Source organism: Bactrocera tryoni, chromosome 5 (assembly GCF_016617805.1).
Source record: "Bactrocera tryoni isolate S06 chromosome 5, CSIRO_BtryS06_freeze2, whole genome shotgun sequence".
NCBI lineage: Eukaryota > Metazoa > Arthropoda > Insecta > Diptera > Tephritidae > Bactrocera > Bactrocera tryoni.
Window position 1 is genome coordinate 79,066,323 of NC_052503.1, and position 24,821 is coordinate 79,091,143.

General features: G+C 35.1%; 1 long non-coding RNA gene across 1 annotated transcript in view; it reads right to left on the reverse strand.

Moving 5' to 3' along the window:
• The window catches only part of LOC120779051, a 209,549-nt gene that overhangs the window by 17,684 nt on the left and 167,044 nt on the right, over positions 1-24,821 (reverse strand). Inside the window, exon 3 of the long non-coding RNA XR_005705600.1 lies at positions 13,495-13,575. This is a non-coding gene — a long non-coding RNA (uncharacterized LOC120779051). The remainder of the gene's footprint in view (positions 1-13,494; positions 13,576-24,821) is intronic.

The following is a 24,821-nucleotide window of genomic DNA, read 5'->3' on the forward strand; positions in this document are numbered from 1 at the left end:
ACGTGCGGGCATTTTTGGTTACTGAAAGAAAAAACAACTTTATTGTTGCATGTTGCATGTTGCATGTTTTGTATTGTTGCCACAGCGGTTGATTGCTACAAGTTGCCTGCGGTATGTACAATAAAAACAACAAACGGGGGAAAAATTAAGTACGAAAATGCTGGCGCTGTTTGGCAGGCTGCAGGGAGTCACAATTTTTCTACGAATTAATTTTGCATTTTTTTTGAAACTCGAGTTGGTTGCAGTGCTTAGAGTTTATGAAATTGTTGGAATTGGTGAACTTCTTAGATTACTCTTAATAGTCCTTATGCACAGGAGTTAATTGTTAAATTAACCGGCAATTGCCAAATTAAAGCCCTAATTTAGATCGATTTACCACACAAAATAGAAACCTTATTTTACTACATAAATTCTTAATCGAATCGAGGGAATCGAGTTGAAACTGGAAGGCAATTTTACGGGTTTTTGTCCTCACTGTAAATTCTACTGTGCTTAACTCTGAGGGTTGTTGTCTAAGCTGTAAATTTGGAAATCAGTTGATGAACTTTAAACTTTAGAAAATATACAAAATGAAGGTCAATTATAACAGCTGATCAGCAATCGAGCCTATTTGGACTATATTCATTTGGCTGTGCGAAAAGACTATAATCAAGAAAGTAGAGAAATTGCATTTTAACTACTCACATTCTTGTGGAGGAATCAGTTGTTTTAGAATTATATACTCATTGAACCTTTCCTACAAGAAACCAATAAAAATCATTGTAAAATCATGTAGTTTTTCACATAGTTGTAGGTTTTGAATATTCTTGGCCTCAAAAAAAGCAGAGTCACTCTCTCTGATAGGAATGTTTCGTAAAAGAGTTTTTTTGCTTCGTGAGAAGAGTGTCTCTCTCTACGCTTCTCGGAAAGTCTAATAAGAGAGTCATTGTTTATTTTTGCCTCAAAGAAAAGAGCATCTCTCTCAGCGTTTTAACATTTTAAATACTTTACACTAGAAAAATGTTGTAGAGTGTTCTCTTAGCCAAAATGTAGGCAACATTTTTGTCAATAAGGATTTAACCGTCTAACTGGTAAATTTACTGTCTTATTTGAATTCGTTGGATTATATAAAACTTATTCAACACAAACTTCCTATTGGCATTCGATAGAAGAGACTGTAGGAACATGATGGGAATACTCACTGGTTACTGTTTGGTTTCGACACACGCTCACAAAATGGGGCGGACAGGGCGAGAATGCTGCAGGAAATGTCTAGAGCAGGGCACCACGGAAACAGTGAAGCTTTTCTTGTGCACTTGTCCTACATTGGCAAGGCTACGCTCTAAGTAACTGGGGTCCCCACGGTATGATACACTGGAGGCTATATCAATAGTGAAGCCGCAGAGTCTGTTAAAACTTGCACTAAAGGATGACTGCTCCTCTTGGACCTAGCAAAGAACCAAAACTGGTCCATGCGCAGCTGTTTGACCTACCAGATTAACATAACCTAACCTATTGTACAAAACTCAAATATATGACCGCTTTTGGTTAAAAATTATATAAAAAAATTTTCAAGATTTATTTTCGTCTACACAATATACGTTGAAAAGTAAGCAACTGAATTATATTTATTACATTTTTTACACACATTTTTGTGTATTTATCGCCGCCTATAAATTAAGTGAATAAAGGTTATTTGCGAATCGATTTTCAACTCTGTGTCAAATGAATATGCGCTCAGCTGCGAAGGTTACACAAAAGCCAAATCGGTGTGCGTGCGCAGAAAGCACAAGGCTTACATAGTTTGTGTGGGTAAGTGTGTATGTATTTGCAATAAATATCCTTGCGCAAGTTATTTTGGCGCTCTGCTGGGTTAATTAATATTACACTAGGTATTACGGTAGATAAATTCAAAGTTGAAAATTGTTAAAAAAAAGGTACGCAGCAACAACAATCAACGCAAGCCATGTTAGCCAATGAAAAGTCAAAAGCAAGCCAGCAAAGGAAGCAATCGCCGCAGAAAATATACGCAAACTTTTGCAGCGGCAAAAACTTTTGCGGCAATAAATTTTCACTGAAACGGTACAAAATAAAAGGACGTCAGCAAAAATGGATGCCGTAAAGGTGGCGGAAGAAGCAAAAAAGCACGAATGAAATGAATAGCAAATAGCAAGTCAATAGAGTCATTTGGTGTTAACACGTAAGCGCTGCAATGAATGTGGGTTACGTATACGCCACGGTGGCCGCACTACTAAAAGACAGAGAGAGAAGTGTAAGCGAAATTTGCTGCTTAAATAAATGCAGTTTGTGGAAAGGTGTGCGTTGCAGCGGCGTCCAGCGGTGGCCTTGACATTTTCACTTTTCAATTGCACTCAAGTCTGCACATAAATTTTATTGTGTGCGTGTATGTAAGACTGTGTCTGTTAATTGTCCTTTTGGCACAACGGTTTCTGCATTGAACTAATGAAGGTTCGATTTAAAATAATTTCGCTTGGTTATGCATATTGAAAGTTCGTTTAATATTACAATTAACATTTTTGCCTTGAGTTTTTGCATTTCATTTTTCCATATGCTTATTAGTAACTGCAATATATCTCTGTGGCAACGTGATATGTATTTTCGCTTGGAATATTTTTGGCATAGTTATAATAGATGAACTATTCTGTGGCAGTCGACCTCGTTGTAGCTGCCAAATTTTTCATCAAAAAAAGTATTATTTGAAGAGCATCAAACATATTATTTCCGCCGTCATTTATGAAATAGCTAAATCTGGGAATAAGCCAAGCCTAATATTATTGCGTACGAGAGAAATGTATTAAAATTTCGACAATATTTAAAAGAAGGATTAACAAGTTTGAAGTCAAATCAATAAAAAAAATTAAATGAAATTAAAATTGCTTTTAGATCAGACTAAATCACCAGGTGATTGGTAAAGATGTTTATTAGGAGGGGAGAATATTACCACAATCTATATCGACGGGTCAAAAACTTGATATCTCTTTCTCCCTCCGTCCATCAAATTCCGCTAGCATCTAGGGGGCTACAGAGAGCTACCATATACACAGATAGCCAAGCGATATTGCTAGCCTTGAGGTCATCATAGTACTGCTGGCAAACAGAGCACTAGATCTCTTACGAGCGATCTTGGGCCAAAAGGATTTTGCGACAGCAGCAATGTGCCGATGCTGGCCTAGCTCCCGCGAAACGCAGCTATCCCGCTCCCTTTCTACTGATAATGGTTCTAGGGTGTCTTTGCTTGGTAGCTCATTAGCTTTACCTTTGTCTGTGATTACAATCTGGCCTGATACCCAATCTAGTCTCATCATAAAGTGACTCGATAATATTGATACCGAGGTGGGATATTATTTGACTTACTTTAAAGGCAATGTTGCTGAGTTCAAGCCTAGTATCGCCGCCCTGGTATCTGAGTGGATGATCACTTCTCTGAACGAGGCTGCATTCTGGAGCAGTAAATCTACTGGAACCCCGATTTGGAAAACACTGCAATAGTCAGGAAGTGTGAAACTGGAGTTGATAGAGAGCAGCTGATACTAAACCCTCCACCAACCTTCTCGCAAGCGTTAACCCATCCGAAAAGAAGCTCACTGTGCCCCTTCACTACCACTGCTTCCCACCTAACAAATCTCTCGCCAGTATATGGGTAGAGAAAGAGCCACCAGAGTTCGGTTTGGTCAAGCCAAGGAATCCACTATAAAGTCAAAGTGTGAGAGGATTTCCGAGTTGTCAAACAATGGCTGACTTAGGGCCCATATTCTCTGAGTCCGCTAGCAAATTTCGCAGCCATACATCTTTTGGCGATATCTATGGGCAATATTTGCCTTAAGGTTCATGTTTGGAGTGGATCTTAGTGCACTACATATGCTGATCAGCGTCGCCAGTCGAAATTAACATTTTTTTTTATTTATAGAAAAGTTAGTTTTGTGGTGTAAAAAAACCTTAATTGCCATTGCCGAAAAGTAAATTACGGTTTTTTGTTTTGTAGTTTCAACACGCAGGTTCGAGGTTATAATTTGTAGCATTTCAGCGCGAACAGAAATATCATCAAAATAAAATGAAAAAAAAAAAAAAATGTGAAAACAAAAAATAAAATTGCAACTAAAGCTTCTTATCCAAAAAAAAGTGGAAAAATTTATAAATAAATATTATAAAAGCATAAAAAATGAAAACAAAAGTTATTTAGAAATCAACACGAAGTGAATTAATTCACATTGAAGCAACACAAATTTAAAAAAAAATAAATATTAAAATGTTTTATAAAGAAATTTGCAAAAATTTGCAAAAGCATAGAAGAAGTTGCTTAAAAAGTCATACATTTTTTGCTTGTGCTGTGAAAGGCCTGAAAATAATTGCTAAAACTCTGAAAAAAATTTTCATATATTTTTTTACAACGTATGCATGTGCGCGATATTAATTTGGTTGCAACATCCATATCCTGTATGTACGAAATTTTTATACACATATTATTATAGTATTTTTGTATAATATCAAAAGTGCGAAAAGCACAGGACTAATCTAGTTTTATGACACTGCGAATTTATGTTATTATTTTTTGTAGTTTGTTTTTTATTTTTATACATTTTTATTTGCACATATGTTTTATTTAATGCCAGCTGAGTAATTTACTAATTTACTAGGCAATCTATGCAGCAGTCCGACTATAAACTGCATAATCATTTCATGCACTGCAATTCCTTTTAAATTATAAACAAATAAATATTGTGTTTATATGCAATCACTTATGTGTTTACGGTTATGAGCGCGCATATAACGGTATCAGCTGCAGCCAGGAATGGCAACGCAATCAATAATCGCTAGTAGGGAAACTATTTCAAGCATTTCACACGCACGCATTGCTGAGACATTATTTATGCAACAAATGTGGTACTAACACTGATGTTTGATTGAATGTGTGTCGGCATATTTATATTTACATACATATATGTTTGTGCGTATAGTTACGCAGCTATTGGCATTTATGCTCACGCCTTTGCTGTGCAAATAAATAAATGTATTGTCGGTATGTGTGTTAGGTAGGAGAATGTGCTCTTTGCTTGACTCGTAGCTGCAGTAGTTGTTGGTAGTGTACTTTTCCGTTGGCGAAGTTCACAAAGCGGCAGTGGATAAAGTGTAGTGCAGCCAACGCCTGCAAATGTCTAAGTCAAGTGTATGAATTGAATTCTACTGATGTAGCAATGCATCTAGCTGAGCTTTTGAGGGAGCATGTATGTATGTGTATTTAAAGGCATTTGTGGAATGCATATGCGCATGTATTGTTGTCACACCCGTTTTCAACCTCACTTTCGCATTAAAAAATATAAAAGAAAAGTTTCTCCACTCACCTTTCCCACTAGGAAGGTGTTTTGCATACAATTTTTGCTTTCTTTACACTTTACTTGATTTACATATATATTAGGGTGGGTGAAAAAAAATAAAACGAATATTTTATTTATAGGTTGTCAAAAAAGTCTTGCGGTATTTTCGCTAGTTAGCGCTGAAAGCGCGTAGTTCTAGTTTTATTCGTCGCATCGGGTCATGCTATACCTTTTTGGAAAGCTCATTTCACGCGCTAACTCGTGTTTGATTGATTATCGTTTCTTTTAAGTCGTTCGTGAGTTATAGCGTCGCAAACATGGAGCAAAATAAAGAGAAAATACGGCATAGTTTACAGCACTACTACGATAAATGCAAAAATGCAGCTCAAGCCGCCAATAAAATTTGTGCAGTTTATGGACCCGATACAGTTTCCATTTCCACCGCACAACGATGGTTTCAACGTTTTCGTTCTGGTATAGAGGTGGTCGAAGACGCGCCACGCTCCGGAAGGCCTGCCGTCGAAAATTACGATGAAATCGCTGAATTGGTCGAAAGAGACCGGCATAGTAGCAGCCATAGCATCGGTCAAGAGCTGGGCATGAGTCATCAAAAATTCATTTCAATTTCAATAAAAAACAAAAAAAAAAATTCAATAAAAATACCGCAAGACTTTTGTGACAACCCATTATAAAATATTATAAAATAAGTTCTTAGACACGTTTCCCACTGAGAACTCGCTTTTTGCATACAATTTTTAATTTCTTTACACATTACTTGATATACATACATATGTATAAGGGTGGTTCAAAAAAAAAAAATTAAAATTTTCTTTCCACTAAGTGAAAAAAAATACGAAATAAAATTAAAAAAAAAATTAAACCGCGGAAAATTCAAAAATATAATAAAAAAATTAAAAAAATTTCAAAAAAGTTTTTAAATAACTGTCCTTTTGTAGTTCAAGGAAAAGTAAAATGCTTTTGGCACGAATTACATTGCAAATAATATACCTTGTTAAATTGTTTGGGGCAACAACTGAAACTTTGAGCGACACCTCAAAAATTAGCTTGAGAAAAAACCAAACACCCTAATGTACATAATGCCACTCATATGCCGTAGTTGAAACATGTATGCAAAAATATTGAAGTATTTGTTGTTGTAAGTATATCACCTGCTCTGCATTTTTTTGTCGCAACATTATCAATAAAAACAACAAACACAATATGTCAGAGTATCTAAATTGTAGTCGCGTTGTAGCGTAACGGTAAGTGTATTGTGGGAAGTGCTAAACAAGTGATAAACATGATAGAAGGCACACCTGCTGGCGGTCTGTCAACAGAGTTGTTGTTGTTAAATGTTGTTGTTTTTGAGCTCTTGCTTAGGAACTGTATTTGGTTTTTGTTATTGTTTGTGTTGTTGTTGTTATTATTGTTTTCGTGTTGATGTTGTTGTGTTGTCTCTGTTTAGTAACTGTCTTTGGTTTTTGTTGCTAGCTTCAGTGCTAAGTTAGCATATAACAGTTGTCAGGTGTGTGTTGCACGGAGCAAATGGCAATGACGAATTTTGCTTAGAGCTGGAAGTAGCTTTTTAGCAGCGAGTATAACAATAAGCACAAAAGTAGCGAAGTGCAAGCAGAAATGACTTCAGGAGTCAATTTTGCTTACCGAAGACAGTTTATGTTAAAGAAATAACTTAAAGAGAAGACTGCATGGCAGTGAGTTCAAGTTGTTCAACGTTGAAGCCGTTTCCTTAGTTACGAAATGAATGAGAGCTTCTTAGCTAAGAATACTACTTCAGCTTTGCTCTCTGTTAGTTTTATTTTTTCCCGTTAATGTCTCTTCTGCCTGTTATAGAGGCTGGGATTTTGACATTAATTTCAGAGCGCTGATTCTCATTGAAAAAGGTTACAACTTGAACACAACAAATTATGGAATGACGAGCCTTCAAATATGTCTCTCAATCTGGTACTAAATTTGTTTTACGAGTTTGGCTTGAACAATCTATAGACTCCTATAAACCTAAAACCAACTCAGTTCAATAAAAATGGCTCCACAAATGCGCTTTAACAACTCGGAATCGTGTATTCGGCGAAGCAAATGGAAATCGTAGCAATAACAACAACAAAAATAAAAACTGTAATCGCATACATCAAATATTGTAAATAACATCAGTCATCTGTGGCGGCAACGACGTGTCAGTTGACAACGGCTGCGGCAAGCAACACACCCGGCAGCGCTTACAGTATGGCAGACAGTTTTATTGCGTAACAAATCGCTCTTGATGCCGTGAATGCAGCGAAGTTGCGCTGCCGGCGGCGTTTTAACTGCATTATTAACGCAGCGCGTGTGCATTTGCCACACAAATAAATAACTGTGTATTTGTTTGTGTATGTGAGTTGAGGAAGCGCTTGTTTAGCTTCTTGAAATGTTAAGGGATTAGCTGGAAATCCTTTGGATTTGCATTAGGTATGCATATAACGGTACTTTAATATGGTGTTGAAATTTATAAATATACATATCGCTAGCTGCTTATATATGCTGAGCTCGAGGATTATTGGACATATTATGTGCTGCAAGTGTTCTTCCAGAGTGTCTGGGAGTTCTAATTTATGTATATGTACGTTTAGAAAAATTAATTTCTCTGCTCAAGATATACGGTCTTTAAGAATTTTGGAGAATAAAAAACAGCATTTCTTCGACCAATCGACTTCGTTTAGCGCAACAAGTAGGGAACTACTGACCTTAGTAACCAATTATTTCTCCGTTGAATCATAAGATAAGAAAATACTAGTCCAAAAAGCTTAAAAAGCAAATGTCTCTTTCAATAAGAAAAACATTGTCTACATTTTGGCCTGACACGAAAAAATTTTTTCTCCGCTCCGAAATGTAGGCAACGTTTTTTTTTTATTTACCAGCAAATAACTATGTCACATGAAAATTCTAAGGGAAACACGTTAAAAAAGCGCATTTTCTAGAACAATTGACTTCGTTTGGCCCTATACCTAGGGAACTACTGACTTTAGTAGCTAATTTTTTCTCCGCTAAATCATAAGTTATTAAAATATAAGTCTAAGTAACTTAAAAGAGCAAACTATTTTTTTTTCAATCAGTAAATCGTTGCCTTCATGCTGGCCTAACACGAATAACTTTCTTCTTTGCTCCCAAATGTAGGCAACGTTATTTCTCCATGTCACTTAACATTTCCAAGAAAAACAAGTTAAAAACACATCGTAAGTATAAAAGTGCGCGCTGCATACATTTAAGAATAAGTGAATTTCTAATCATTTCCTCTTTGGTAAATACAGCTGTGGTCCAGTTCCACTTTTGTCTTCTTACACATTTCTGCGTCTTACTGGATTAGGAAGGCATTTTTATATGTGTGTCTGACATTTTTTCTTATCAAGAGTTTGTTAAAAATGCTTTTCTTACAAAATCGCCACTATGCATTATCATAAAGAAAGTCCATTTATGGTTATTGCCGAATACTACTTTACATTGTACAAGTTTGTGTGATACGCAGGTGAGCAAGTTGGCTGAGAATTATACAAAAAACTTCGGTTTTTATGCTGTACAACTTTTTGCATAAAAAAGTAGCTTAAAGTTACAGCAACAATTTTCCTTAACCGAAGCTTCGTCTGTTGGTTTTTCCCAAAAAAAAAAAAATTATTAATATTTTGCAGTTTCTTCATAAAAAATTATGTTAGCATTCTTCATCAAAAGCCATTCGCCTCATTATTCAGTTGTCTACTATTATACCTTCTTTTCTTTTTGCATACTTTTTATTCTCATCTCTTTTCTTCTTTTATATTCATTTCATCTTAAGAGCTTAACGCTTTAAGTTGCAATTACAGTTTATTTTTAATGACTGGCACACAAAAAATCGGCAAAAAATACACAGATATACTCTTTTGAAGACACAGACTAGTGCTATAAAACCACCTTCTCATTCACCCACGGTTTTGCCACTTTTGTCGTAAGGTTCAGTAATGTCAAAACTTAGCGCAAAAAGTACAAGTACAACTCCATTTCATAAAAAGAAAATAAAAAGAAATATTGCCACGAAAATGAATGCGAAAGTTTTATCAGCTATTAAAGCGGAAAATTATACACATTTATAGTGGCAGCGCACTTTTTATAAATTTTCTGCTTTTAGCACGGGTGTGTAAAAAAAAATCTCGTAAAATAAATATTTTCATAAAATATGTTAAAAAAACGTTATGTTTGCATTTTTTATTTCAATTTTAAATGGCTTACGGCTGCCACCTTTACGGCGATTTATTTGCATTTGGAGTATGCTACAGTCAGCATGGCGATATAGTATAGTGCAGTTTTCATGAACCTATGGAGAATTGGTAGTTAGCACGAACGAAATATAAAATTTTTATGTGCGTAACGAATTGTTTACAACTTTGCGCGACATTGGAATAAGTATAGTACTGTTTTGGTTTTGCATTCTAGTGTCAGGTAATATTCCGTAAGATTATTATAATATATTTATCATTTAGTCTATAGACGTCAAAGAGTCAAATCCCATTTAGTATTCGAGTATTTGACTATGGTATGATCGATTTCTTTTTTCTTCTATGCTATTACAATTGTGGGTCGGTCTGGGACAAGAGCACAAAACTTCGCCAGTTGCGTCTCTCCTTTACAATATCAAGCCAAGTGTACAGCACATGTACGGACAGTTTGCCATGTATTTCTTGTCCAATCACGGGTATCTAGTCTTAGGAGCTTTCCGCTGGAGCATCAACTTCCATGTCAGTTTTACACTACAAGTCGCTTTGTATTCTTCGTCCACCCACGGGTCTCGAGTCCAAGAAGATTTCCGCTGGAGCATGAACTTTCAGGCGAACGACATGGCCAAACTAGCACATTCGTTAGATTTTTATTTAGATTATGATTTTTATCCATCTTCTTCGACATTCATCCCATATGCGAATGGCTCCAAAGATCTACGGAGTTTTCTCAAATACTCCAAGGCCTTTCTCGGCACGGTTCCTCATCGTTCATGTCTCGGCAAGGGCAATAGGGAATAGGAAAGCGCATAATTTTTGTTCATCCAGAAAGGGATTTGCTTCCTAGTAGCAGCTGTCGACAAGAAATATACAGCCGTTGGTGTCAGGTATAGAATACTGATAGAATTTATGCTGGTTCTGAGATATGTATATAAAGTGCTTAAGTTTTTCAAATTATAGTTGGCAACGGTGACATAGTGTTGCCTAGGAGGAATTCGTCTTTCCCTCGTTCACCACAAGACCAATCTATTTCGCTTTTTCTGGGTTGGAAAGGATGCACTGACAGCTCTGTTGTTGTACATTGAAGGTTTATGTCTACTATATTTTTTATATATTGAAAAAACGTAAAACCTCGTCTGGTATAGAACAACTTGGAGGGGTCCTTCACAATTCTGAAAGAAATAATTTCGACGGATTTGAAAACCGAGAGCGACCAGCAGTGACTGAAAGATTTTAGATCCAATCTCTTTACTAAATTAGCAAATTCTCTTAACGGCACAACACAAACGAAAAAATTTGAGTATTAGTAAAATAACTGTACAATAAACTGATGTGAAACAACAAAATTATTTTCAAAGAAAAGCGGAAAATTGCCCATAACAAAAATATTTTAAGCCAATGAGCAATGCAAAAGGCACAAAAAGCACATTAATACTAAAAAAGCGAATTGAGCGAGTGTAGTAACAAAAAATTTGAGAATCCTCAAAAATTAACTATCCACACTAAACGCCGGCGAGTGTGGAAATATGAGTGCATTTGAAACACTTTTTCCGACGCATCAGCTGTGGCGCTGCGCAAACTTCAGGCACTAAAACAATTGCTTATTGTTGTAGTTTTTAACACATTTCTGTGCGATACGCGCGTGTATGTATTTTTTGTTTTCATTATTTGCAATAAAAAGAAACTTGTTGTTGTTAATAACTGCAAACACAAACGCTGCGCGCTCCATTGCCGCCTGACATTTAAGTAATTTTCATAAATTGCATTCGCGGCTATTAATGTTGAGTGCAAACAATTTTCACACTGGTGAGAAAACAAAATTTTTTAAATGTTTTTAAACGGCAGAGAAAAAAATTTAATAACAACAGGGGCTCTTTTATATGAATAATATTTTTTTGAGTGTTTCGTCGGGATTTTTGCAGCAGTGTTTTAAAAGGCATTAAGTTTGACTTAAAAGCTTTTGAGAATAAATTTGAAATTTAATTATTTAAGGTTTTTATGGAGCTTTAAGCTTATGTTCTACGAAAAGATGCGGCAACTAGCAGAAGGTTTCAAGACCGGGGCATACTCTTCTAGATCTTGCAGAAGTAATCTAGTGATTGATGCCCAGAGCATACTGAAATACTTCTCCAAACTGCTTAGACCTGGAAAATCAACAACTGACCAAGTATTCAACAGGCATCAAATCTTGGAAAATATACGTAAAAAGGAGATCGACACACACCACATGTTCGTCGATTTCAAAGCTGCTTTTGGCAGCACGAAAAATCATGCAAACAGTCATTACACTCGCACACAAAAATTTCAAATCGTTTTCCACCTCAGCTACCCAATGTCTTTCAGGTTTCCTGTGATGAATTCTACAATGTCCCGAGCTGTTCAAAGATCTTTAGTTTCCCTGTGATGAAATCTACGATGTCTCTTAGTTCCCTCTTGTCCCAAATACTACCCCAAAGTACCTTTGTGATATGCTCTGTATTGCTATGTGTTAGAGTCTATAAGTCCTTGGCATAATTAAATTAATTATTGTATAACATGTTTGAGAATTGAAAGCTACCAAAAATCGATGAAAAAAATGTCAAATATTTGATAATACTGCTGGTATTGTAGGCTTAGATATGAAAAACAAGCTCTTTTCTAGATTACAATTTCTAAAATCTGGTGGTAGGTTCTTATGTAACAATAAGAAAAAACTTTAACTTCAGTTGCACTGAAGCTGGGTGTTAAAGCTTGATAGAAAAGGCTCTTTAAAAAGTCCTAATTTTTTCGCTTAGCTTGTATGGTAGCTTTGTGCTATAGCAGTCCGATCTGAATAATTTTTTGAAGATCTTATTATTGCCTTAGGGAGTAAGCAATGGCAAATTTCTGGAAAATTACTCGACAAAAGAAAAACCTTTCCATAAAAGCCCTTGATTCCGATCGTGCAATCTCTGTAAACTTAAACTTAAAGCTCGACACAAATTATTAATAACATGCCTGCTGAGATAATTGTAATGCTCTGCTCTGCTCTGCTTAACCCTTGAGACAACCACAAAACGAGCGCACCGTATCAAAGCTAACAATATTACAATTATACCGGCATTTTTATTCTAAGCAAAATGGCTTTCAAGAGCAAAATCAAAACCATTTGAAAATAAATTCAATAAATAAGCATTGTAAATGGCACTTTAGGTCAATTTAGGGCAGTTGCCAGGCATTAGAAGTTAAGCCCAAAACAGCTAATATTATATAACAATATCTTCTTCAGTACCACTTTTTGGTAACTCACGCGATTTATTGATTATGTGGCTTTACGTAAATATGACAATAATCGGTAATTTTGCAAGTGAGTAGCTCTGCAGTGCGGTTATGAAGGCGATATAAAAAATTCGCTAAAAGAAAAATAGAAATTGAGATTTTAACGAGCTGTTGGAGGGAGTGCTCTCAACCAACTTTATGTACCGACTGGAGTAAAGCACGAGGTAAGCACCTACGCGCGCATTTTCTTTCGTGAACTACCTGTGGTGGTAGCTGCCACAGCTGGACTCGCGCTAAGCGCTGTGCAGTGAGGTGAAAATGCGCATAGTCGCTAACAGGTCGACCACCAGGTGATCCAGCCCATGAATCGCTTCATTGTTGCGTGTCATTGCTTATTAATGTTGTAATTCAGAGTTAATCCAATGGTAGATGCAGATGAGCAATTTCAAATTATGATTATTATTATTATTATGAAGCGCAACAAAATATGATAGTAACGAGCAGCTTGTACGAAGCAAGGGGGAGAGCAAAAACTTGAAAAATGCGTAAGGCAGAGAAAAAAATATTAAATTGTGTGTAAGACAACAACAGGTCACTTTGCTGAAAGATTTTAACCTAAATAGGAGTCAGCAGAATGCGGCAGAAGATAAACTCAACAGATAGGCAGGCAACAACAGTGTACAACTTAGAGCAGCGTGTTTACGACTTACCTGCAATAATAGCAGCTGCCGGCAGTAAGGAGCAGAACCGTGATGGCTAAGTGCTGAATGGTTGATTCATTTGCGAGTAAGCTGAAAAATATTTAGAAAATTTATTAACAGTGAAATATATATACATATATTTCCGAGGAAGTAGGGAAATTGGATAAATTTGAAGAAGCTTAAAGAATTTTGTAAATATACAGTGCTGGGCATAAAAATCCGTTTATAAGAAAATTTGAATTAAGGGCAAAAATATACATTAAGACAAAAAAGCACTCGACAATTGCAATTAAATTTCAAGAAGGAGGGAAGGATTCACTGTAAGAGCTGAAGGCCAACCCAAAGAGTGCTTGTTAAAAGTGTTTCGCGGACTGAAAAGATCATTCAGTTTACTGACTTCCGTTCTGTTTTAGTAGGCATTCACAGCTGAACTGTTTGCCAGACTTTCGAATGGTATTCAGATCCAAAAATATTAAACGTGGATTCATCCACCTGTCCTTCTCCACACGGATGGTATCCAGATCCAAATACAAGTATATTAAACTTGAATTCATTCGTCTGACCTTCTCCATACTGATGATATCCAGATCCAAAAATATTAAACTTGCAAGTATTCGAAAACATAATGGTCTACCACATACCGCTGTTCGCCATTCGTTGGTTCTAAAAATGCTTTTTGCAGAAGGTCGGTCGTTAAATCCTACCTCTCTGCCAAAATAATACCACTAGTAGTTAAAAGCCTGTTTAATATGAGAGCAGAGAGAGAACTGACTGATATGGGAAATAGAACTACAATCGTTCTTACTGCGCCTATCGCCATTAAATGTTAGAGAGTAGCCAATCGAACAAACACTTGGTCTAACTTTCATGAAACCACAAGAATATTATATTGTTGAATTTTAATGAATCACGACTTATTTTGATTGGAACAAAATGTACCCTCGACAATTTAGATGATTAATACCTCTACGTAATACCCGATCTGACAAAACTCTATTAAGCTCCACTTCTATGCAAACTTTCCAATATCTCAGCATATTTACCACACTTACATACCTATAAAAGAGTAGAAAATTGAGGCTTTGCACCGCGACTATTGTGCGCTAAGAGTAAAAAGGTATGCCTTATGAAAGTAGGCGCGAGGAATTACGACTCTAATGAAAATTTATGAGGCAAACGAGCCTACAACCACACGAAATGAGAACAAAAAGCGTGGAATCTTTGCTCCTCCACTAGGCAAGAAAGTACAAGAGCTAGTAAGGGTTTTCCAGCTCTCTGCACACACATTTACAGTTACATTTATGTACAGTAAAGGTATGTTTGCGGTTCATCTATATGTAAATAGCGTTAAGTTTTTGCCTCGCTTTGCTGCAACTGAAGTAGAAATAATGGTCAATTGTGCGCAAAAAATGCGGCAATGAAGATTAAAAATTCGTAACTCCAGCGGAACAAAGCAACTGCAAAGCATAGACTAAAAGCGAAGCAAATAATAAAAGAGACTACAACAAAATGCGGCAATAATAGTCCAGGCAGGTATAAACTTTGGCTGGTAGTTGCAAAAGACCGACAAATCAACACTTGTTGGGCTGCTATGGCTACTGGGCGAAAGTATACGTGCATACAGGGTGCGTGGTTGTGGTTAAGAAATGGCAAAGTCATTCTATCTTATTGTGGTCTAGCTTTGAGAAGAATTGGACTGTTAAGGATAGCCTTTTGTTAGGTCGAAAAATCTCTAATAGTTGGACTGTAAGTCTGCTAAGCTTAAGCCTCCACAAATCTGCTGAAGTGTTCTATTTCTATTGCCTTTTTTTCTCCTAATTGTCTGAAGGTGTGGGATTTACAGTATTTTTACTTCGAACTCGCAAAGGTCAAGCAGTCAAGAATGATACGCTTGGATAAGTTCACCTCAGTTTCATCCAATTTATACAACAATAACTTTACGAGGAATAGGCTTCAGTAAGTTAATTTTTAGGTTACGTTCAACACATTTTCAAGTTATTGGGTTCCGTGAGAAAATATTCAGATATGAATATATCTTTCATTAATTCCAATTCGGTCAATAGATAAAATTAAGTAAAGTTATGTTGAATGAAGAAGTTTTGAGGTTAGGTGGGTTATAGAAAATTAAGTTTGGTTCGACAATGTGTGGTAATTTTGAAGGTCTTATACGAAACTAAGCGCTAGAGCATTAACTGGTATAATTTCGACCAAATTTTTGAAATATTTGAATATTTCTAAAAAATTTTATGAAACCAAACGCTTGTTCTTTTACATGCCTAACCTTAAATTTTTCCATTCTCCGACAAAAAAATACCGTTGCGTTCAAGTACTAATGAAGCTTTACCGACTGACTGGCGAAGCTGACTTACACGAGTATACTAAGAGTATCATGACTGCTGGCTAAACGTAGGGATTGACTGAGTCTACAGCAATCCGATTGCCCGCTTTGCCGACCAACTCGCTGCTTCACTGGCTGATTGGCTGGTCAGCTGGCTGACTAACTAACGGCAGGCACAAAGCCTTACTGCCGCTCTCCGGCTCATTGGCTGGCTGAGTGAGCAGCAGCAAGCCGAGCAGCGATGGTGCAAATAAATGGGCACAAGTGGAAAAATTTACAACATTTTCGAATACAAAAATAAAAAACAAAAAACAGCACAGAAAAAATAAAAAAAAGTAAAAATGAAATAAATAATTTACAAAAGTTGTTGCTAAAACTTTTATTCATGCAACTTCAATTGAAGCATATAGCTGTATATATGTATGTATATATATACGGTATATCTGAAAAAAATAAAAAAAACATGCTAAAAAATGTAAATCGAAATTTAAATTAAATGGGAAAAAAATATTCGCACATTCTGCAACAACCACACAAATACTGCCGAAAATGCCGCGCCAACGTTTTCTCGTTGATTATTTTAGTGGCTGCGGTGCTCATAGCTGGGCGGCTAATATAAAAGAAATTTCAAGTAGCGCATATAAATCAAAAAATGTAGGTCATTTATTAGAAACTCACTTTTGCAATAAAATTGAGATAAAAAAACGACGATGGAAACGAGAAATATTGAAAGTTGCACGCACTTGCTTTGCGGTTTTCGTTGAGGGTGAGTGAGATTTGCGGCAATTTTATTTCTATTTTATTTTTTCAAATATATTCATGCTTTATTTGCTGTTGAGTAGTTGGAACTATGGTTTGAGAGCAAAAAGTGAGAGTAAATTTGAAAAGTTGTTAATTTTTAGTAGTTTGTCATTTTCTAATTCTGCTGTGAGTAGTTTGTTAAGTAGGACAAATTGAAAAGCGGACGATTAGTGCTAGGAAAGGTAAGAAGAAAAAAAAGTACTGAGAAATAATACAAATAGAGTAATAGTATTTAAGCCAGTAGCGGCTCTGCGGGAGGGGTTTTTGGGGGTCAAAGCCCTCCGAAACGCGAAGATCTTAATTCAAATGCAGAAGAACTCATGAAGTAACAGCAACATAAAAAATGTATAGGAAGTAAAATACGATTGCGACCCCGGTTTCTACCTCCATTACAAATTTTTGGAACCACCATTGTTTTAATATTTTTAATCTAAATTATGGTTACTCGGAGCTCGGAGGCTGAGTTGATGTTTATTTGAAGGCTTTACGAATCCTTGAAGTAGTTAATATTTTACTGTGGAATGAACTTGCTGCACAAAATCAACTTAAGAAATCGGTTATAAATTTAATTTCAACTTTTTTATATATGGTTTGTTGAATGATGGGAAAGCGTGAGTGCCAGACCGAAGCCGTCGGTGTATGGGCGATATAAGGCCCATTGTGCTCACGGGTGGTAACCAAATTAAGCCTGTTTAGCAAATCTGTAGAATGGATAAAACCCGGATTCTTTTTAAAACAATTTGGAGGCGAGCAATGCGTCCCATAACATAATAAAGGCTGAGCTTTCGCATGGATAATGTTACAGTGTCACATTATCAGCTCGCCGTAAGATTTGTCTCATACATCATTTGTGTATGTATTGGCCGAATGTCAAGCTTAGGTTCCAGAAGCTTAGCTGACGTAGCTTTCATTGCGCCCGTAATTCCCAATTTCGATCCAAACCTATAGTATTATATTTGGCTTTACTGCTTGGTCTTGTCTACATAAAATAACAGATTATACTGGTCCTTGGCTGAACTTTGTATTACTTTATAGAAGTGTTCTTTCATAATTACTCTCTCGGCATTCGAGAGAAAATACTTCAACCACTATTGTGTAAACTGCCAGATCTCCTACATGAAATAGGAAACTCCCGAGCATACTATGCTAGAGTGCACATGAAGTATCAAAGCCCTTGGCTTTGTAATCGAATAGGGGTCACAAAGCCTCAATAGAACCCAGCAGTGTGCTGGAATTACAGCGTACTGGTGCTATGTGGTTCGTTTTGTCGAAAGGGGGGAGTGGCGTAACAGACCATAGATCGCGGTGTAACCTCAACTTATTTCTATTCAATTTAGGCTGAAGCTATCCTAGAGTAGTATAGCCTCAGTGAGCTCCCATCTGAATTTTGAATTTAAATCCGTATTTGGGTGGTTAACCTCAAAAACGACTTAAATGACTTTTTTAGGTATAATATACTTGTACATATGTAAGGTTATCAATGGGAAAATAGTTTTTAAGGAGGAACAGGTCGTAAATTGAGAGGAAATGAAAGTAGGAATTGAGAAATTTTAGAATATGTTGAACTTAGTTACTCTCTATTCTTTCTTACTCTCTACAAAATTTTTGAAAACAAAAATAAGTTTAAAGCTCCAGACATAACCTCAAAAGGTACTATAGCAGCTTTGTAAAATTGTATGAAGGAATATAATGTAATTACTAAAAGCAATTTCTGTCTCTGAAGAAAGGCATATGATTCTCCAACTACAATGGTAACGCTATAAGAAAAGAAGGATTCAAAATAACCAAAAAAAGTGGCTCCACCAAATTATTATATTGTCCATCATAAAAATTCGAAAATATTATTTATTTTTAAACGCTTAACTGCGGAACACGTTCGGCAAGTGTATTGCCTATGCTCAGGTACTTTTATTGTCATTTATACTCGTATGTCTATATCGCAGCACATCCGCAGTTAAATTGACATTTCATGTAAATTGCATGGACTAGTCTAGACTCGATTTTTTAAATAATATATTTAAATGGCGGCAAATGCACAGCACGTTACCGGAAACACATTTAAAGCCGCCGTTACTGCCAAGTGTAAAAGCGCTTGTATACGGGCATATAAAAGTTTAAACAATGGCATAAGCCCGCAGACGCTTTGGAAATATCTAAATTGCAATCAATGCAAGAAAATAAAGAAGTAAAGAGTGAAAAGTGTACAGATAAAATAAATGTAAAATAAATAAACTAAGAGCTAGCGGGGAGTATACAATATGAGAATAAACGCTAAAAAATAGAAAAAAAAAACTGTACGAAAGCTGCTGCTACTACCCTTTCTGTTTTATATTTGCACATATCCAAACTGAAAGATAAATGGAGAAAAGCGCTGAATATACATATATGTATATACATATATATGAAAATATATCTGAATATTATACTAAATACATAAAGCAAAGTGTTAAAAAATATTATTCGGCGCTTAAAATCACATGTTTCTTTTTATAAAACGAAAATATTTGTTAAAAAGGAATCAAAGCATTTATACTTTGAAACATTTTTCTCTTTATAAATAACTGTTACTCTTTTTTGACACAGTGATAACGCTTTTTATTGTTTAAAACAAAATGAAACAAACAAATTTTTATAGAGTAAAAATCATTGCTTATTTATTAGCGCACATAAATAAATAGTACAGCATATCAGCAGCAAATAAAAAATCATTTAGGCGGTAGCGCTGTAACAGAGAACTGTTGTAAAAAAGCGATATTTAGAGGAAAGTAAATTAAGTTAAGTTAAGTTAAGTTAAGTTAAGTTAAGTCAAGCTAAGTCAAGTCAAGTCAAGTCAAGTTAAGTTAAGTTAAGTTAAGTTAAGTTAAGTTAAGTTAAGTTAAGTTAAGTTAAGTTAAGTTAAGTTAAGTGAAATAGAATTAACTTAAATTAAATTAAATTAAATTAGTTTTTAATTGAATTAAAAGAAAATATAATAAAAAATGTAAAAAAAATAAAATCGGAAATAATAATCGATAAAAATAAAGTATTTATATACATACGTAAACGAAAATTTCATTTAAAATTTATTATGTATAGATTGCTCTGTCATTGAAATGTCAGTAAAAAAGATTTGGTGGCAGTATTCGTCGAAAATATATTCTCTATCAATAATATTGGTAACGCACGCTACAACCACTTCAACGTAAGCAACCACAGAATCCTCGAATGCCCACTTTCGCTACCATTTTTTGCAAGCACAATGATCGACATTCGTTTTTGCAAGTTCTGGCCATCGCATGACAGCTGTCACAATTCGGCGCAGTGCCAACGATTGACTCCACTTACGTAGCTGTGCCTTTGTGTGCGTATAAACGTGTTGTCGCACACAAACTAAATGAGTTATTGCAATGTAAATCTTATTTTATTTTATATGTTATATTTTTTACTGTTACGCAGCGCTTATGCCATGTGTTGGAACATTTTTTAATTAATTTTTAACACTGGGGTATAGTTTTTTTTCAGGCATGTATTTCGTGCACTTGTATTTTTGATAAGAGCGCGCAGTTTTTGTGAGGTACAGTTTTTAATTCATGACTTCATATAATATTTTGTGTGTTTCCTTTCTCTGTGCAATCAGAAATTGTGACGTTATCTTTGCGCTAGCGGGTGAGTAATCAGCTGACCAATCAGTGTACCGTTTTTATTCTCTCTGATTACAAATGTAGTGTGGCGTGTGGCTGTATGATAGTATTGGTGCACCTAAATTTAGGTCAGTATATGCGCTTATTTATTACGAAATTTATAGTTTGGTAAAATTGATGTTTGATTATAAATACAATTTGTTTTTCGCCACCAAAAATACTTTTTAAGGATTTCCGTAATTATTTCTTATAAAAGTCTTTTCAGCGGGCGTGTTCGGTAGAGAAAACAATAACTAGTCAAGTCATAAATAGGCCTGGTTTCCCCTAATATAATTTAAAAGGTAATATGAGCTATCAAAGCTCCTAAATGTAGGCAACAGACATCTGACTGTTTGACACAAAAACTTAGCATACCTTTAGAGTGACTACAGAATGTACATATGTGATGTCAATAATATTTATATCGGTACTAGAGCTCTTAAATGTAGACAATATGTATCATAATTTCTAGCCGATTCACTAGAAAACGTGGCTCCTAAATGTGGGCAAAATATATACTACTGTTTGACAGAAAAAGTTGCATACGTTTAGAATGACTTTAGAATGCAATATATAAACGTCAAGGCTCCTAATCATAGGCAACATATGTATATCAGCATTTTTAACCGCACAAACTTGGGAAAATTGTGCAAACTTGTCTAACGTGGCCGTTCTCAAGCATATGAAATATCTTTGATTAATTTTGAAGCTTGACACATGGGTTTCTCATATTCTTACAGAACGAAATTTGATCCGTCGCATTAACGACTGAGATTTGCTTAACAGATGTCAAAGTTGTGATCCAATTCTAAAGGCGACAAAATGTGATTTTTTTAAATGAGTATAAATCATTATCTAAAAAGGAAGAAACCGCTTCGAAGGCCGATAGTCAAAAAAAAAAAAAAGTTATGTTGCTTTTTGTTTGAGTTCCAATGGTTTCGTTTATTTTAAGCTTTTGTCAGACAATAACACGATTGTTTCCGAACTGTATTGTGATCAAGAGGCCAGATTTAATCAATATTGTTTTGTCTCACCAAATTAATAGGAGAACTCAAAGATGTTAGATGACTTGCCGAAAGCTTTTGATGCTTGAATAGGATGTGCTACCACAACTACCATCATCTATAGACTTGGCACCTTCGGAATAGTAGGTGTTCCAATCTCTGCAAAATTGTTTTGGATGGGAGAACCTGCATCTCAAATCTGAACCTCAGAAACCACTTGTACCAGTTTTTTGCCTGCAAGGATCAAACAAGCTTTGAAGAAATCTCTTGCCCGACAGATGACAAAAGCTATTGGGGAAATTCGAGATTATATAAATTTATAAAATATTTTACTCTATAGAAAAATGGGGTTGAAAATGCACTAAAAAATGAAATTACTTAGCGAACGACTTTAAATACTTTATTATTCTTTTTTTATTTAAGTAATAATCAAAACCTGTTTCTGAGTACGCGGAAAGGTTTACTTAAAGTATATATTTTGCTATCCAGTTTTTGTTCTGCGAAAAAATTTGATGAGTTGAAGACCTTGAATGTTATTTAAGGTTATGAAAAATTTGAATATGTTAAGAAATTTTAGTTGATGTCATCAATTCATAGGCATTTTTATATACACATATATATTGATGTCACACTATGTTCATAGTTATTATTAATATTTTCCTCTAACGAAATTAAAAATAAATTATTTATAAATGATTTTAAAATTAAATTACATTTTCATATCAAAAACAAAAAAAAAAGTAATTGGACACTAAAATTCTAGCTCTCTCTGATAAAATTTCCAATTAAATGCATTGATTTCACAGCCAACTTCACTTTTTAAGCATAGAAACGCATTAAAAATCTAAAGTGATATATGTGAATTTACGCACGACTGATTTTCCATTAAAAATACCCATGAATTTAAACAGTGACGAGCATTCAAATGCCGTAAAATAATTGTATGAAATTGACAAGCATTTCCATAAATCCAATTGTGCTGCTGTGCTGTAAACTAAACTATTTATTTAACAAATCCACTAAATGCCTGGTTTTGTTAAGACGAGTACATGGCGTATACGTAACATTTAATAAATTATAAATGATGCACGTGAACACGTAACGTGTGATTGCCAGCGGCATAATGATCACAGTTTAGCAGAAAAAAGAGAAAGGGTATGCAAAGCACAACAATTTGGTGTAAAAATCACAACAACAACTAAATTGAGCGGTGAAAACATGGCTTTGCATTAGCAGCAAAATTTTTAGCAAATCTATTTGCCATTTGAATTTTATGGGTTTGAGTGTGTCAGCGCATTAAATTTATACAACAATACTTATACACATATATATGTATATACATACAGTGTGCGACAAAACTAAAGCACGGAATCTACCTTGTCGGTATTTAACTGGATAAAATCATAAATTAGGCATTACGTGATGTTTTATTGATTTGTATTATTAGTTCATGTATTCTTCTTTTAAAATTAGTAAAAATTAAACAAATTAACTTATTAAAAAAATATATAAAATGCCATATATGAAAAACTCCAAAAATTTGGTGCGACAAAACAAAAGCACGAAATGGTTTTATGATTGAAAAATTTATGTCTTTCAATATTTGGTTGCGTATCCCTTATTTTTCAATACAGTTGCACATCGGCTAGGCATGGATTCAATTAATTTATTTGATGTGTCCCAGGAAATGCTTTTCCATGCTACCTTCACTTGAATGTATAAAACGGCCTTATTTTTACAATTCTCAAGTCTGATTTTTCGATCTACAATTTACCATTGGTTCTCTATGGGATTGAGATCAGATGATTGTGCGAGTCGCTTCAAAACCTCATTCCTGTTATCAACAAACCACTGTTTTACACAAATAGCAGTGTGTTTCTGGTCGTTGTCATGTTGATAACTCCATTTTAAAGCCATTTCTTCTGCAACATGTGGCAGCATTAATATTCTGAGAAATATTTTTATGCTTATATTTGTCCATTATACTGTTTATATGATGAATTTATCCTATTGCATTCCCTGGAAAACAACCCCACACTAGTACATTATCTCCACCATGTTTCACCGCGCTTGTTTTATAACGTTGATTTAGGCGTTGTCCCTTCGGTCTGCCTACCAGCTTCAGCCCATCTCAATCTTTGATATTAAACTTCGATTCGCCAGAAAAAAGTACAGTTTGCCATTTGGTAATCGCTCAATTTATGTGCATCCTCACAAATTCTAATCACGCCAGCCTGTTCTTTAAATAAATAATACGGCTTTTTTGCAATAACTTGCTACAGGTAGCATGAAAATTCCCCATCGACAGCTCGACGTTGTATGGATCTCTGTAATATATTTAACCGTAATTGTCTTACAATAGATATTGCCGATATAAAAGGGTAATTTTTTATTGCCCGAATGACTCCCTTATCCTCTCGTTCGGTTGCTCTCCACAGCCGTCTACCTCTATGCGCTGTAACCAAAGAGCTTGATTTGCCAAATCAGCTAAATGTTCGGGAAACTTTAGGATGATTTATTCGAAACTTTTTTGCAATAGTCATAACCGATTCTCTTTTCTTAAAATCCTTAACAAATTTTTTTCTAAAATGAACAGAATACTTATTTCGAACCATTGAAATATCTTTCTCTTTAACATACAACCAACCGTACTGAATGACGAACTGCAACTGAATATGCATTAATATTTTTCTAATTAGGTAATAACTACACATATCCAACATTTTTGATCATTAAAAACAGTTTGACAAACAATTAATGTGCAATTAATGCAAATTCTTAGTTATGTGCTTTTGTTTTGTCGCACCAGATTTTTGGAGTTCTTCATATATTTAATTTTATATAATATTTTAGTAAGTTAATTTGTTTAATTTTTACTAATTTTAAAAGAAGAATACATGAACTAATAATACAAATCAATAAAACATCACGTAATGCCTACTTTATGATTTTATCCAGTTAAATACCGACAAGGTAGATTCCGTGCTTTAGTTTTGTCGCACACTGTATATTGTGGCATTTGCTTCGCCAGCTTTTGTCATGCGCCTAATTCGTGTAATAGTAGCTTCATTGCATTGCTTTTTAGCGCCGTTGTGGTTGTAATTGCTGTTGTAGCTACGTCAGCCTCAATGACAATGTGAATATTTAAAAGGGTTCATAAATAAATAAATGTATGCGCTTATTTTATTTATTCATACACATGCATTTGCATAATTTATTTAATGTTACACATTTGGGCAGTTTGTAGCGTGTAGTGATGGCATTAGCTGTTGGTAAATGAAATCACATCGAATGTACTGTCGTATACCCAGTGCACACAATTTGTGGGAGAGTCTTTTCTGACGAAACAATAACTAGAGAGAAGTGCGCAGTTTTTCTTATAGTAAAATAGATATTATTTTTCTGATATTCGGGTAGATTGCCTGGTATATTTTCGATATAGAACCGCTATTTTTGGTATTTTCGGAGCACGGGAGTGATTTTAGTTTGAAGAAGTTTAATTTCTTTGTTGTATGTATTCGAAAATAGCAGAGC